Below are 11,339 nucleotides of genomic sequence, written 5' to 3' on the forward strand. Positions count from 1 at the left end.
AGCCAACCAGCCAGCCAGCCAGCCAGTCAGTCAGCCAGCCTGCCAGCAAAGCAAGCAAGCAAAGCAAGCAAGCAAGCAAGCAAGCAAGCAAGCAAAGGAAATGTTCACTTTCTAAATCAGCCACAACCCAGGGAAGCAGTGTACCTGTGGGGCAAGGTGGAAGAGAGACTCAAGTCAAGGCTATGTTTGTTTGGTTTGGTTTTGGTTTGTTTTTTGAGACAGGGTTTCCCTATTTTGGCTTTGGATACCCTGGAACATACTCTGTAGACCAGGCTGGCCTCAGACTCAGAGATCCGCCTGCCTCTGCTGCCCCAGTGCTGAGCTTAAAGATGTGTACTGCAGTGCCTGGCTAAGTGAGTTTTTCTTATCCAAAATTTCTGTATGCCACAAGATTACACAAAATGGAAGGATAACCTCTACTTTTAGCAGATAACAGATACAGTAAAATAGCAGTGGGGCTGAGTGGAGGCAAGGAGACACATGCTCGCTTCATTGGGCTGGAAACAACAGTTATCATGAACTTCTGAGCTTCCTCCATGGCTAAGGCAAACAACGGTATAGCTAAGATAACTTATTTTAAAAGAAAATGAAGAATCGGGGGAAGTAAATAGTATAAGGTCAAAAAATGTCACAACTTTATATGTCATTGGTGTGTGTGTGCATGACTGTGTGTGTGTGTGTATATATGAGAGAGAGAGACTGTCATAATTCTAAACTACCAATAGCGTTAATGTTTCCATTTTAAATGGAAAAAAAAAGTGGCTTGAACAAAGAGCACCAATCTGGTATGCATTCATCTAAAATCACGGTTCGGGATGTTGCCTAGCAGTAGACAGATTTCACAGCATGCACAAGGCTCGGAGTTTGATTCCACAACCCTGTCAAGGAAAGTCATTACAAGCATCATTGCATTAAACCCTGGCAGACACCTCCTGGAGTTGGTATCTGGCATCTTTTTGTCTTTACTTTATAGGTTGGAAATGAAGCAAAAATGGCAGAGTCAGTTGCTGGAGGCCATACAGTCATCGGAAGTGCAGACTTAGGCCACGCGCTGTACCACGCAGTCATCGGAAGTGCAGACTTAGGCCACGTGCTGCTTTCCAGGTGGTTTGTTTCTACTGCCCACATGCTGACCGAGCAGGGACAACTTCGGGAAGGACCCGACTCTTCTGTCCCAGCCTCCCCACCCCCTGCCCAGTCCCCAATTCCCAATGGGTGGTAATGGGAGTCAGCAGCTGTTGCTGAAGGACAAGGAAACCAAGGCTTGAGTGGTTCCTGTTGTAGGACTAAGGACTGAGTCAAGAGGAACAAAATAATTTATTCTTTACCAGCCACACTCTTGCTCAAGGCATGACAATTGTCCTCTTGACAGGTGCACTGGCTTCATTCCCGAGCCCATTCCTACAAATTTGCACCTTTCACTCTTCAAAGAGGATGCTCTACTGCTTGGAAGGTCATGTCATGTCTCTACCTTCTCCAAGACTAGCTCAGGTGGCAGTAACCCTAGTCCAGGACTCGCCACAAGTAGGAGTTAGTTCACATTGAATGGCTGGTCATCTATATCCCCGTTGCTAGCTAGTGATCAAAATGGAATAAGCACCATGCGGGGCCGTTTGTCTTGCATTTTGGAGAAATGCTATTGCTTACTCTAATTGAAAAGCAAAAGTTAAAGATGCATGCAACCTATTTTCTTTTGAAGGGAAATTTGTCTTGCTGTTTTATGTGCGTGGGTAAAGTGTGTTCATAAAGCAATCTGTTTGGAGAACGGCAAAAATGTTTCGGGGAATTTTCTGTGAAATATCTTCTTTGTCTTGCTATTGACTCACTCTTTAAAGATGACTGGGAAGGCGAGAGATACAGATGAAGAGAAAGGTTCCAAATCTGTGCACGGAAGCAGAGTAGCCACACAAAGATAAAGCATTAGGGAAGATGCATGCACATCTCAAGAATGCCTGAAACTAGTTTCTCTTAAAATACCCGCGGGAAGGTCAGAGAAGTCGTTTCTGGGAAAGTTTATGGGAAAAGCAATTTTTAGTTAATAATTTAAAGGAAGGTGATCTTTTCCTGTAATTATGATTTAGGACTCATGTTTAGTTAAAGTACTGGCAAAAGTGCCCTCTCTCTCTCTCTCTCTCTCTCTCTCTCTCTCTCTCTCTCTGTGTATGTGTGTGTGTATGTGTGTATGTGTGTGAGTGTATGTGTATGTGTGTATGTGTGTATGTGTGTCTATGTGTGTATGTGTGTGTGTGTGTGTGTGTGGATGTGTGTGTGTATGTGTGTGTGTGTGTGTGTGTGTGTGTGTGGATGTGTGACTATATGTTTGCTGTAGCCAGAGGAGAATGCTAGGTATCTTTTGTCCCTGCCTGTTCCTTTGAGACTCCGTTGTTTTGGAGAAGCTGGCTGGTACGAGAACTCCTGGTTCTGCCTATCTCTGCACTCTAAGTGCTATGGATTTGAACTCAGGTCCTCATGCTTGTGCACCAAGTATGCCATCTTCGCAGCTGCAAAAGTGCTTGTCATTGACACACCCTGCCTAATATGTCTTCTGGTTTATTTGTGATGGTTCTCAGGACTGTTTGGATACATTGATCACAATGACTTGTTCTTACCACCTTTCAGGCAAATCTTATTTTCTTATATATTAAAAAGTAACAACATCTGTTCCCTGGAGGATGAGCTCATTAAATGCTTGTCAGAGGTCCCAGACTTGGGAGGGAAGACTTGCAAAGCTGAGTCTGTGGAATGAGACAGAGACTATTACAAGTTAATCTTGTTGCTTGTTAATTTACACCTATGCCTAATCAACTAAGAAGAAAATAAGCTACCAACATCTGGAAGCTTGGGTTTTGCATATTTATGTATTTCATGGCTCCTTGGCTTGAAAAGAGTGAGCAGTAATTGACAGGGCGACTCAGGCACATGGTGTCAAACAGGGCTCTCCCGAAAGTTTACATGGCTCCATGCTCTTGTATCTTTCTTCCGTAGAACACTTCTATTTAAACTTTGGATGGAAAAAAAGTGGATGAAAGTCACATTTCAGAATTGAAAGTGTTTTCAAGATGCTTACAAGAATTAGCTATTGTGTGCTTATTATGAGCCACTGGAAAATGGTTGACATGGATTTATTTTATGTGCTCTCAGAAAAATCTTGTGACTCAGCATTATTCATCCCAGTCTTGCAGATGAAGAAACTGTGGCTTAAAGAGGTAAATGTTGCCAGATGTGTTGGTGTACACCTTTAACCCAGCCCTAGGAAGGTGAAAGAAGGTGGATCTCTATGAGTTTGAGGCCAGCCTGGTCTACATAACAAGTGCTAGGCCAGCCAGGGCTTCATAGTGAAGAAGAGGAGAAGGAGGAGAAGGAGGAGAAGGAGAAAGAGGAGGAAGAGGAGAACGGGAGGAGGAGGAGGATGAGGAGGAGGAGGAGGAGGAGGAGGAGGAGGAACAGGAGGAGGAGGAACAGGAGGAGGAACAACAGAAGGAGGAGGAATAGAAGGAGGAGGAGAAAGAGGAGAAGGAGGAGGAAGAGGAGGAGGAGGAAGAAGAGGAGGAGGAGGAAGAGGAAGTTGGGGTTGGAAGAAGAGAAGTTGGGGCCAGAGAGATGGCCCAGTTAGTAGTAATGTATCTGAACATGCATTGAAAGGCCAGACATGGTAGCAAACCCCTGTAACCCCATTGTTACCAGAGTGGAGACAAATGGACCCTTGAAGTTCATTGACCTGCCAGCCTAGCTGAATCAATGAGCTTGTGGTTCATTGGGAGATTCTGTCTCAAAAAATAATTGTGGAGAGAAATTAAGGAAAGACCCCGACATATAACACAGATATATGCACACATGTACACACACACAAAAACACACAAGCAGAAGAAATGGATCAAGGCTTTTGGGATGTCAAGCAATATAGCTGAAATCAGATCCCTATTTACCCTGACATTCAGGTTCCTTTGACCTTTGCTAGATAACTAATTTGGATTTGAATTTCTCCTACGAAAATCCCACCAGGTGACCAGGCTGTATTTGACTACTCTAATGATCTTGGGAGCCCTAGATGATCAGAAGTGGTATGTGGGTTTTTTTTTTTCCTGAAATTATCCTCAACATGTATCTTAAGTGGACTTAATAGCTGTTCAATATTCATGGCCACTAGTATTTGTCGAATGAATAAAGCCCCCTGAAAGAGCTTATAGGTATATTAAGCTATTATTAGTACAGAGCATGAGACCATCCATGTAACTATACATTTCTTCTGCCCCATTTAAAGATAGAGCTCTTAATGCATGAGAAAAAAACTAAACATCTAGAATGAGCCAAGCCCATGCTGTGGAGCAATCAGTGGCTTATTCCAGGTCGCCTCCTTCCCAGGTCTATGCTTGGTGCCAACACATGTCTTTCTCACTCTCTCCTTCACTCTCCATCTGTCTCTCCATTTCTCCCTGCCCCTTTGTATTGATCCTTCCATCTTTTCCCCACATCATCCAGAAAATCAGAGGATAAAGCATTTTCCAAGCCTCAGCAATGATGGCTGAATCCCAGAACGTAGTTAGCTCCTAAAAACACTTTGCAAATTCATCAATGAATCAATAACTTAAGATCTATTTTCAACCCAGACGTCATTCTGTTTTCTACACATAAGGACAGTCACTGCAGCATAGTTTCTGCAAGCTGCGTTATTGGATAACGTGGTGGAAGGGACACAGCAAAACGCACTCCCTTTGATGGCATCTACTAGCTTGAGGCTCCCCATGATTACTTATTAATTTTAAATTATTGAGAATTCTGTGTTAGCTGATTTGCGTCATTACCCCTATGACCAGTAGCACCAGGGTGATGCTCAGGATTTAGATCTCATATCTCGTCTCCCTCAGAGCCTCCAAAATGAGAAGAAGCTGGGCACAGAATGAGCGAACAACACGGAGAAGTTCACTTTCCCTGAAAGCTCACAGCCCTCTTCTCTGCACACAGCTCAACACTTGGACGCAGAACAAGATTTCCCCTAGCACGAAGCACGAGGCTTCCTCTTCATGAAAATGCAAACCACTGGCTGGAGCAGGTGCAGGCTGACTGATGGGATCCCAGCCCCTGGTACCTGCCTACAGAGCTTAGGATCAGCCCTCCTGCCCTTTGTTTCTCTTTGCTCTTCAGACCAGTTTCAGGGATGAATTTGGAAAACAAGAGGCTAGCACAATATGTAAATGGACTCATTTGTGGGATCCACTGGGGGAAGAAGCTTCAAAGCCCATCCCCACAGTGACACACTTCCTCTAAAAAGGCCATACCTGCTCCAACAAGGCCACCAGTTGGGGATCTGAACCACGCCCCTGAAGGGAAGTTGTACATTTATATAGGATAGGGTTTTATTGCTGTAAAAGACACCATGACCAAGGCAACTCTTATAAAGGCAAACATTTAACTGGGGCTGGCTTACAGGTTCAGAGGTTCAGTCCATTGTCATCATAGGAGGAAGCATGGCAGTGTTCAGGCAGGCATGGCGCTGGAGGAGCTGAGAGTTCTGCATTTCGATCCAAAGGCAGCTAGGAGAGGACTATCTCTCTTGCAGGCAGCCAGGAGGAGGATCTCTTCCCCACTGGAGGAAGCTTCGAAGCCCATCCCCACAGGGATGCACTTCTTCCTACAAGACCGTACCTACTCCAACCAGGCCACATCTGCTGCTTGCCACTTCCTATGGGCCAAGCCTATTCAAACCACCACAGATGGGAACCCAACGCAAGGGGGCTGGGCTGGGCTGCTACAGTGACAGTCATATTTTGATACAAGAGGTTAAACAAGGAAGTGAACATTGGTGACTGGGCCTTAACTGGGATACCTGGTTACAGAGTCCCTGAGTCAGCGTTTGCAGCCAGGTCTCCTCCTGGACTCTGGCCTGGAATCTAGAGTGACAAGGGAACCAAGGAGTGGGCAAGATGCAGGGAGTCAGTCAGTTAAGTCACTGCGAGTAACACCTTTACGGCTTCATTTACAACCTGTGTGCCTTAGTTTAGATAATAGGACAACAGCATCTTCCGTCTTTACATCCTTTACTGGCTAGCAGACAAACAAACATCTGAAGAGGCAGGATGGGAATGAAGCTTTGGGGCCTGGAAACGGGAACTCAGTTTTGATCCTGCCAGCAAGGCTGAACTCAGGAAACTGCCTCCTACCAGGAGAGACACTGGTGGGGACACAAGCTCTGTAAGACTATGGGGACACTACTGTGGAGCCAAAGAGGAAGTGGTTTCTAAGGCAGGGATGTGAGATCTCAGGTCCCCAAGCAAGGGGATGGCTCTGTACTGTGTGTTGTATCTGAACACATCTAGAGGAGGAGCCTCCCATAACCACTCTCTCTAGGACTCGGGGTGGGGTGGGGTAGGGGAGGGGACGACTTAGGACTATTCTTTTCTTTTTTTTTTTTTTAAAGATTTATTTATTATTGTAAGTAATTACACTGTAACTGTCTTCAGACACACCAGAAGAAGGTGCCAGATCTCATTACGGATGGTTGTGAGCCACCATGTGGTTGCTGGGATCTGAACTCAGGACCTTCGGAAGAGCAGTCAGTGCTCTTACCCGCTGAGCCATCTCTCCAGTCCCCAACTTAGGACTATTCTTGGGTCAAGAGCCCCCACACCTCAGCCCTCACGGAGACTCCCACCCCCATTCTCACTCCATTCCACCCCCTCCCCCACCACTCCAAAGCCAAGAGGCCCTAGCATGGCAGGCCTACAGCTTGCTCTTATTTTTTCCTGGTCATGTAGTGCTTCCTCACAGAGTGAAACAAGATGGGGAAGCTGTGAGGCACTGTCAGCCTACAGTCACGTTGACAACTTAGTACTCTTCCTCTCCTCCCAGGAGGCTCCCTGGAGGAGAGCTTCCAGGCCAAAGAGAAGTGCCCTAGAGAATCTTCTCACGGGACAGAGTTACCTGGGAAGGTTGTAGGCAGAGTCCCTATGCCTTCCCCAGCCAAATGAGACACCCATAATGAAGTCTGAGAGAAAACTGATAAAAAGAAGGTATTGACGCCCGGACCGTCTTAAGGTGACCGTGTGAGTACCTTACCTTTTTCTCTCCTTCTACACTGCTCCAGAAAGCTCAGGCGACATGGACACCTAGCTTTGCCCGCTTTTGGATCCTTCTGTTGCATCTCCAGGGTGACAAGGGCAAAAGAAATGTGTGTTTACATGGACGCCCCCACGCTCTGCCGTAATAATAGTTTAAGATGCCCATAAGTTCTTTCTTGGGAGCGTGTTCGTTCGTTCGTTCATTCATTCATTCATTCATTCATTCACTGAGTGGACTACTTTGGGTGTAACATAAAAAGTTAGGAACCAAGAACATGCTGGTGCTGTCTTGCCATTGGTCTTCCTATTTAAGGAAGAGAACCCGAGACAAGGCCAGCTTGAGTACAGGAGGGTGTCCCACCCGCCCAGGTCTCTTTTGCAGGCAGGTAGGGTAGAAAACTAGACAGCGCTGTCTTCCCTGTGATTCCTGCTGAGGGAGGATAGTGCTGAGACGTTTTTGGAATCTGAAACATTGTGTTGCCTCTTCCAGCTCTGTAGCAGATGTTGGTATTGCTAGATAACAGCAGATGTCTGATGCTGCCTGAAAAAAAGAAAAATACTTCCGAGGGAAGCTGGGCAGGATTCTACTTCCTTGTCCACCAGTGTCTCTCCTGGTAGGAGGCCGTTTCCTGAGTTTAGCCACCTCAGGGACGAGATCCCCCTTGCTGGCAGGATCAAAACTGAGTTCCCGTTTCCAGGCCCCAAAGCTTCATTCCCATCCTGCCTCTTCAGATGTTTGTTTGTCTGTTAGCCTGTAAAGGATGTAAAGACGGAAGATGCTGTTGTCCTGTTATCTAAACTAAGGCACACAGGTTGTAAATGAAGCCGTAAAGGTGTTACTCGCAGTGACTTAACTGACGGACTCCTCGAAGCTTGTCCACTCCTTGGTTCCCTTGACACTCTAGATTCCAGGCCAGAGTCCAGGAGGAGACCTGGCTGCAAAACCTGACTCAGGGACTCTGTAACCAGGTATCCCAGTTAAGGCCCAGTCACCAATGTTCACTTCCTTGTTTAACCTCTTGTGTCAAAATAAAGCCCTAACTAAGACAACATCCTCTATAAACATACAGCATCTCTTCAGGCCGCGGTTCAGATCCCCACCTGGCCATCTCCCTCAGCCCTCACAAAAGAAAGCTTTCAGTTTTTTAAGCCTCCGCGTCAGAAGTGAGTGAGTTTTCTCAGTCACCTCAAACCCAGCATCTCCGAGCCACTCAGATACTTGGGAGAGCCTTTTTTTAAAAAAAAAAAAATCTATTTTTATTAAATGATAAATATGTAAAACAATCACGTACCATTAAATCATTCACCTTAGGGGTGGCATCAGGTCTTTTAACTACCTTTTACCATCTTAAGAGGGTTTGATTTTTTTTTTTTCCTGGCAGTAAGGCCTTTTAATAATTTTCGGTAATTTTCTCACGTTTTCCCTCCATATTCTCTATATAACAGATTTTGGTGGTTTTTGGGTTTTTTTGTTTTTTGTTTTTTTTTGGAGTTAGGGTCTGACCTGGGCTGGTCTCAGACTCAAGGCAATTCTTCCGCTTCAATCTCTGTGTGCTGATGTGAGCACCACACTTGGCCTTTTGCTGGGTTTTGGTGTTCCAGTTTCAGGAGGTGCCTATTGACTTCCTAGGGTGGTAATTATTAGCTCTTATATCCCATTTGCTTGCCTTCTTCCTGCAATGACTATTTCACGACTTCTAACATTATTATCAGTGTGTTAAATATGGCTCATCACTGAATCAACTGGCGTGATTCATTTTTATATTAAGTCATCTATTGCTGCAAACTAATCTTTACCAAAAGTTAGCAACTTAAAAATGATAATTAGCATTGATATCTCATGATCCCTGTGTCTCACTATGTGAATTGCTTTTTCCAGGTGGCTCTAGCTTAAGGCTTCTTATGTGCCTTCACTCAGAATGTCAACCTATAGAAGTTAGTTATATTTTACTTTACCATAGTGAAATAGTAGAGACTGGATGATTTATAAATTAAAGAGGTTTATTTCTGGAGGTCCAAGAGCATGGTGCTAGCCTGTGCTTGTCTGTAGAGTAGGTCGCATGGAAGATGATGTCATAGGATGGGAGCACATGCTATGTGACAATAGGGAGAGCAATTTGGGGGTCTTCTCATTTCACATTCTCTTCTTTTGAGTTTCCTCATTTGGCCTAAGCCAATCAGCCTTGAACTTGATTGATGCATAATCAGAGTTCAGTGTGTGTGTGTGTGTGTGTGTGTGTGTGTGCATACATGTGTGTGTGTGCTCTTGCACGAGCATGCAAGCAAGTGCATGGATGTGTTTACATAGACCATAGGTCATTGTTAGGCATCTTTAATCATTTTGCCCACTATTATCATTATTGTTATTGTTATTATTATATTTTAAGATTTATTCATTTTATGTATGTGAGTACACTGTAGCTGTCTTCAGACACACCAGAAAAGGGCATCAGATCTCATTACAGATGGTTGTGAGTCACCATGTGGGTGCTGGGAATTGAACTCAACCTCTGGAAGAGCAGTCAGTGCTCTGAACTGCTGAGCATCTCTCCAGCTCTATTACTGTTATTTGGAAACAGGGTTTCTCACTTGGCTAGATTGGCTGTCCAGGAAGCTCCCAACCCCTCCCCCCGCGCTTCTACCTCCCGAGGGCTGGGATGATTATGGCTTTCCCGTAGGGGCTGGGGCTGGGACTCAAGTCCTCATGTGAATGCAGCATGTTATCAGCTAAGCCACTTCCAGTCCAGGGCCACTCATTTATCAACACTTATTCTTGGGAGAACAAACTCAGGAGAATAACATCTCATGGTCTTCTCTGATGTGAGTACGTCAGCCTCCACACATTACTGCTCTGTTGATAAAATTTCTAACACCCTGTGGGAAAAACCACGCCGAGCGGTTGCTATCTTTCCTATACACACTCACTCAACAACTTATGAAGGGTTCTGAAACGCTCTTGCCATGTAGAATCAGCACAAAGTTTACACGTTCACTGCTGTCTTAGTCAGGGTTTCTATTCCTGCACAAACATCATGACCAAGAAGCAAGTTGAGGAGGAAATGATTTATTCAGCTTACTTCTATATGACTGTTGATCACCAGAGGAAGTCAGGACTGGAACTCAAGCAGGTCAGGAAGCAGGAGCGGATGCAGAGGCCATGGAGGGATGTTACATACTCATTGCTTCCCCTGGCTTGCTCAGCTTGCTTTCTTATAGAATCCAGGGATAGCACCACCCACAATGGACACTCCCACTCTTGATCACTAATTGAGAAAATGCCTTACAGCTGGATCTCATGGAGACATTTCCTCAAGGGAGGTTCCTTTCTCTGTGATAACTCCAGCTTGTGTCAAATTGACACACAAAACCAGCCAGTAGAACTGCCTAAATCAGGTACAAGCAAAGACAGAGCTTGACAGCCAAGATTCTTGAAAAATGTTTTCCAGACAGTCCCTCTCAATATAAAGACCTGCAAACTAAGGAGAAAACTTGTCTGCGGCCACATAACCAGCAGGCATTCTCGGAGCAAGCATCATGATTAAATGCTAGAAACTCTCCTATCAAGAAAGAGAGGGGGGTGGAGAGATGGCTCAGCTGTTCAAGGCTAGGCTTACAACCAAAAATAGAAGAAAGAGAGGGGTGAGAGTCATAGGAACCAGTGGTTCATTGTAAGTATTAGATTTAGCGTGATATAAATGGGTGAGATGGCTCAGCAATTAGAAGAGCTTGCTGTCAATCTTGATGACCCAAGTCACCAAGTCATTCAATCCTTGGGACCCATGTGATGGAAAGAACGAACTGACTTCTACAAACTGACTTCTACAGTTTATCCTTGACCCATAGACTGTGGTGTGTGCATAGACACACAGACATGGGGGGGGGGCAGGTGTAGAGAAGAAAGGGGGAAGGAAAGTAAGTATTTGTATTTGTTTTAATTTAACATGACACAATTGATATTTCTAAGAAGGCTCCTTGGTTCCTGGCTGTGCTCTGAGTGTGTTTATCCTCTGAGTCATTCTCCATTTCTAAGAAAGGCGGCCTGTGTTTGCATCTGAGGCATTTCTTCAGCCTATTTCCTGCAGGCTAAGGCTTGAAAAGCCAAAAGCCCATTTCTAACTTGTTCTGTGTCTACTGCTTGTGGTACAACCTGGAGATCATTTTACCAGTGTAGTTTTTATGAAACCTTTATATGCCTCCTGTAAACCTGACTGGGGGTCATGCCATCAGAGCAAAGCAAGACCCAGAAGTCTCTGAGACGATCCGTTCTTTGCCTGGGTTTCTGCT

At 45.1% G+C, this 11,339-nt stretch overlaps 1 long non-coding RNA gene across 2 annotated transcripts in view; it reads left to right on the forward strand.

The window, feature by feature from the left end:
- Positions 1–5,179, forward strand: part of LOC116071336 — a 7,122-nt gene extending 1,943 nt beyond the window's left edge. The window contains exons 2-5 of one of the 2 annotated variants that reach the window (XR_004110831.1): positions 974–1,107; positions 3,142–3,206; positions 4,003–4,061; positions 4,866–5,179. This is a non-coding gene — a long non-coding RNA (uncharacterized LOC116071336). The remainder of the gene's footprint in view (positions 1–973; positions 1,108–3,141; positions 3,207–4,002; positions 4,062–4,865) is intronic. The other variant, XR_004110830.1, reaches the window with a different exon arrangement.
- The last annotated feature ends 6,160 nt before the right edge of the window (positions 5,180–11,339 follow it).

Source organism: Mastomys coucha, unplaced genomic scaffold, assembly GCF_008632895.1.
Source record: "Mastomys coucha isolate ucsf_1 unplaced genomic scaffold, UCSF_Mcou_1 pScaffold22, whole genome shotgun sequence".
NCBI classification, from domain to species: Eukaryota; Metazoa; Chordata; class Mammalia; order Rodentia; family Muridae; genus Mastomys; species Mastomys coucha.